This window comes from Lytechinus variegatus, chromosome 2, assembly GCF_018143015.1.
Source record: "Lytechinus variegatus isolate NC3 chromosome 2, Lvar_3.0, whole genome shotgun sequence".
NCBI lineage: Eukaryota > Metazoa > Echinodermata > Echinoidea > Temnopleuroida > Toxopneustidae > Lytechinus > Lytechinus variegatus.
In genome coordinates, this window is record NC_054741.1 from 54534094 (window position 1) to 54538579 (window position 4486).

Genomic DNA, 4486 nt, shown 5'->3' on the forward strand with positions numbered 1-4486 from the left:
CATGGCGGTTACGGACAAATAAAAATGAGGATCGAAAAAAAATGCGCAGAAATTCGCATTTGAATCTTCATCCAATCTCACATACAGATTCAATGAAAGAAACATAACAAAGAACACATAATGAACGTGAATAATCCATTCCCTTCTCACGCAGGATTGCCCCATGACTCGTAAATTAAACATATCTTTTAACAATTTTCTACACAACTTGATCATGATCTTAACATTTCAAGCTCTTCTTGCTTATCGATGTGTAAATTTTGTGCTATTACGTGTATCGAAATAAAGTAAAAAAATAACTTTATGATGATCTAAACAAGATATCACAAATCAGATATCTACGCTGAAAAGAAAATAGCTGAGAATAATTCAATTTCTTGTGAGACGCCCTGTAACAAGACATACCGACGCTAGATTAAAATGAGGTCGGAAGCCGATTGTAAAGATAAATGAAACATACAGTATAAGATAGGAATTTGGAAAGCTCATCTTCCATTTCAATAAAAGGCCAATAACGGTGAATCTTATATTCATTCACATATTTTTTTCCATTCACGTACTGGTATTGACTCAACAAAACCTTTGGAATTGATATGCCTTCATCTTCATGTTCATACATGTCTGGCTTTGACCACGTACATCCAGGCACCCATCAGACAGAAAAATAAAGAACACATTTAGACAATGTTTTGCATCTTCTTTAAAATAATCTATTTAACAAATAGATTTAATATCAAAATGAGTAAGAAAATTAAAACGAAATCATAGTTCTTTCATAAATGTTACTTCACAACCTTGGTCATGTGCAAAATATTAATTTGATCAATAAATTTTGATAAAAAAAGAAGGAAATAAAAAATACAGATACATACATGACAAGTATCTTCCAACAGAAGTGGAAAATTATATTTTTCTATGATTAAGTATCAGAGAAAAAATACATATCAATCTATTTACTTTGGCAAGTAAATTCAAGAGGCATTAAGTATGTAAAGTAAAAAAAAAACACAACAAACATTAGTTCTATAATATTACAATAAACTATTTACACGGATAAAAAATTGCACTTCAATTCAATGGACGGTATCAGTTACTTCTAAATATGTGCAGAATTAATTTCTTCCACAAGTACCTAACAAGAAAGATGACAAGGTTGCATGAATACCATAAGCATGGAAAAAAAAACTGTTTTCAATACATTTTCTCTTTTCTCTTCTTTAGTATCGTTGTTTATTACTAGTACTTGAAAGTCCATAGGAGCTAAAGAGACCCCCCCCCCACAGCACAACCCCTTACCTTGACACAGATAATCATAGAGGTTCCATTAAGACAGCTAGGATGAAATGTTTCCTTTAATAACATATACTTTCCTATGTGGCCCAGTGGATTAGTCTGCGGACTCTGAAACAGGAGGTCGTGGGTTCGGATCCCAGCCATGGTGTAATAAGCCAGTTCGTAGTTCCTTTCTGCGCATGATCAAAAGATTCTATGCATGATCAGAAGAAGGTCATTTGCACTAAAGTGACATGGTGCTTTAAAATCTAATGAGATAAGCACCAACTTTGATGTCTTGATTATTCATATATTCTTTTGAATTGTCGTTTCATTTACATCCACAAAAAACAACAATGCTTCCACGAACGACTAGTATTTCACAGTTTGTCAAGTACATTGTGCAACATGCTAAGATATGCATTCAAAGTAGGAATGCAACAAATACCTTCATTAAGCATTCATTGGTGTGCTATTCTGGTCTATTCAATTCCTTCATCCTGCTATGTAAGGCAAGCTTACGTAATATCTTGCTTTGAAATCTGCCTATCATGATGAAAGAAATGAAAGGTCATTTGACCAAAATTGCCCATACGCGAAGTAATTACGAACTGGTCTATTTTCTTCAGCAAGAAATTGATCCACAATGTGCTGCACTCAACCCAGGTGAGGTAAATGGGTACCTGGCAGGAATTTATTCCTTGAAACGCAGCGCGTGTAACAGCTGCACTGCTAAAGCCAGGGTAATTATGCTGCATATACTGTAGAGTGCTTAGAGACTTCTGACAAAGTAAGTATTAAGCACTATATAAACAAGTGTAATTATTATTATTATTATCAAATGAATATACTATGCAAAGAGCAATAAACAGTGGCAAATAGCTCATGTGGTAATTCAGCTATCTCAATGACTAGATTGGCTATACGTCTTTGGTTTATACATGTATAAACTTGATCTACAAGCAGTTGGTCTACTTTTCACGACTACTTATTATTTTGCACTTTGTGAAATCAAAATGTGATGCATAAATTAGAAATATAATTCATTGGAGATGGGCAGTCGATGGACCGACTGTTAACAAACTACATGTATGAATAGACCATGAGGGACAAGACCAAATGGTATAAAATAGACGAAGCAGGCCAATCGACAATTTACCATGCCTTCCTCCTGATAGTGAGCTGCTGAAGTAGTGGGGTAGCCGACTATTTGAACTTTTAACATACATATCATATGGAAGTTTATGAAGATTCTTTTTTTAAATTCCTTCAAATTTTGCAATGCATGCAAGCCCCATGCCTAGACATGCATTGCCAATAAAAAGTTCGTTGGGAGGACACTTTGATAGCCATATTGTCACTGGGTTTTAAAAACATTTCACCTATAGATCTTAACACTTTAAGGCCACCGCACACCTTACGATTAGTCTGCGACCCGATTTTGGAATAAAACATATTAAAATTTGATGTTGATATTGAGACTTGGAGTATCTTACTGTGTAATGTTCGAAATCATCGCACGAATACCTACGTTCAAATCTGTGACTATGCTATCATCCTTCGTAGAATAAAAGCAAATTTGATATCTAGTCGTAAGGACGTCATAGCAGTCGTACGATTGGCTGCGATTTGAAACTAATTTGGCATTTACTCCAAAATAAAGGCTTGCAATCTTTAATAATTGTTATATTTGTATTCTTTCAATTAATTTTAACCTCAAATAAAGATACTTATTCCATTCACATTTTCAGAAAATGAGCAAAAAATTCAAAAATCGGATCGCGAACAGTCGTAAGGTGTGAGGTGGCCTTTAGAGAGTAGATCGGAAAAAGCTGTATGCTTCTTTTAGAAATATGGCAATGGTGGAAACTTCATATTGTCTGGAAACATTCAAAAGAACACCCTCTAGCCAAACCAAGTTGTTTCTCATGTCATAACCCTAAAGTTTAGATTTTTATGAGTTTTCCTAAAAATTTTAACATTTTGATAAATGAGCTTTCAACATCCTAGTGATGGCATGACTTTATGAATTTGTAATCTGGACAACTTTGTGCAATCATCACAACTTCTTTCTTGAAGAGAGTTTCATACAGAGGACAATGACAGTCACATGTAAGTAAATTATTAACGAGATGATGGATGTCCGTCTCTAATAGGTCCACGTATGAACTTACTAATATCTACTCCAACATTCCTTTTAAGTAACAAAATTCATCACAGAAAATCACATTTGATTCAAATTACCTTTGTTTACAATACATTGAATAAAAACCATGTTTGACTGTTATCCAGGGATTGAATACATAATACTATAGGTGCATCTTAATTATTAGATTTCTTTCACACAATTACCATCACTTTTCAGTATATAATAAGAACTTACACCTTTGGCATTTCATATACTACAAAATTAATGGAAGAACTTGTAAAACTCAAAATGGCACCTTAATTTTGTTTCAATTCAGCTGAATGGCCAATGAGGGGGCTGTTACAAAATAATATGAGAGGCTGCTGAATCAAGCTCCAAACCCGAGCTGATTTTCAGAAAGAAGATACTGATCACGTTATCGATAGCCCATGGTGTCACGCCTACCATCTCAACAACCATTCTCTCTCAATCTTTACCATAATAGGGAGATCAGTGCAAAATTGCACTAAAATCTCAATTTTCAGAATGCAACAACCATGAAAACCTTTAAAGGTCAGGTCCACCCCAGAAAAATGTTTATTTGAATAAATAGAGAAAAATCAATCTAGCAGAAACCTGAAAATCTCATCAAAATCAGATGTAAAATAAGAAAATAATGGCATTTTAATGTTTCGCTTATTTTTTCACAAAACAGTGATATGCACAACTCAGTAACATGCAAATGAGAGAGTCAATGATGTCACTCACTCACTATTTCTTTTGAATTTTTGTTTGAATTATACAATATTTCATTTTTTACAGATTTGACAATAAGGACCACCTTGACTGAACCTTTAGTATTACACAATGCTAATTCTTCATGTTCAGAGAGGAATTAATGGCTGTTTCACTTGAGAATGAGGAGAAAATTAGAAAATATTTCATATTTCATTTAATAAAATACAAAAGAAATAGTGAGTGGATGATGTCATCACTCTCCTCATTTGCATACTGACCATAATATGCATATAACTGTTTAGTGAAATTAAGCAAAACTTTAAGATGTCATAACTTTCTGATTTTACA